We start from the raw sequence: 1,054 nt of genomic DNA, 5'->3' as shown, positions 1-1,054 counted from the left end.
GCGCGGGTCCCCCTGCCACTGCTGTAATGAGCGTTGGGAGGACTCTGCCCGAGGAAGGAGTTTATTCACCGAGGGCTTTATGAGACCAAACCCCTACTAATTCCGAGCCTGAGAGTGCAGAGGAAGCAAGTTAATAATGAATGCAAGAGTCACGCTGAGATTGGGTTGCGTTCAGTTTGGAAATTTGTGCGAGGATGAAGAAAAAAAATTTAAAAAGCCCAACCAGAAAGAAAAGAGCCTAAGAGAATAATTGATTACAGAAATGAAAGCTTAATTCATAAAAGAAAAACATTTTCCATCCATCAACCTGCAACCAGTTAAGTGGGGAGTTTTAAAGAAACTGCAACATGGAGAAGGAGCCAACAGGAAAAAGGAAATGTATGAAAGAATGTAAACTATTCAAGTTTCATAAAGAGGAACAAGTAAACAGTTATTACATGCAAATAATTCCTAACATCACTGCTTTTAATTAATGCAGAGAAGTCAAAATATATCTGACACTGTGTGTATACATTTGAAGCCTTTGAGAAAATGCTGCCATATGGCCATTAAAACACAGAGTTCTTATTCGGGTTCAAATGCAGAATTAAGTGCTTCGATCTGCAGCGTTTGTTGGTGATGAAATGCCGAAATTCTATTTATACCCTCGCAAACTCAGGTACGGCGAGGGCGGGCTCGTTTAACATTTCCAGGGGGTTTATTTCCCCCTGCTCAGATGGCACAGACGGATTTGTTTGGGAAAACCCGGGAAGCCAAATTGCCGTCCTGCTTTCCCCTGCCACAGGCGTGTGGAAAACGAGCAGAATCCCCCCCGAGCACCCGCAGCTCCCCGTGGAGCAGCGCCCGCTGCCTCCGTGCCCGTGCCAGGCCGAGCTCTGCGTTATTATTTCACTTTAAACTCTTGATTTTCGCTATTTAAAGTCGAGCTGCCAGGTGGGGTTTGCCCACCGAGCACCCCCCGCTGCCTCCTGCGCGATTGGAGAAACTGGGGAGGATTCGGGCCAGGGCTGCTTTATTTGTATTTAGATAGATTTATAAATATTTAGATATATTT

General features: G+C 45.1%; 1 protein-coding gene across 1 annotated transcript in view; it reads right to left on the bottom strand.

The window, feature by feature from the left end:
• The window catches only part of RUNX3 (runt related transcription factor 3), a 35,104-nt gene that overhangs the window by 32,310 nt on the left and 1,740 nt on the right, over positions 1-1,054 (bottom strand).

The sequence above is a fragment of the Corvus brachyrhynchos genome, unplaced genomic scaffold (genome assembly GCF_000691975.1).
Source record: "Corvus brachyrhynchos isolate BGI_N302 unplaced genomic scaffold, ASM69197v1 scaffold65, whole genome shotgun sequence".
Taxonomy (NCBI): Eukaryota; Metazoa; Chordata; class Aves; order Passeriformes; family Corvidae; genus Corvus; species Corvus brachyrhynchos.
This window is presented reverse-complemented; position numbering and strand designations above follow the sequence as displayed.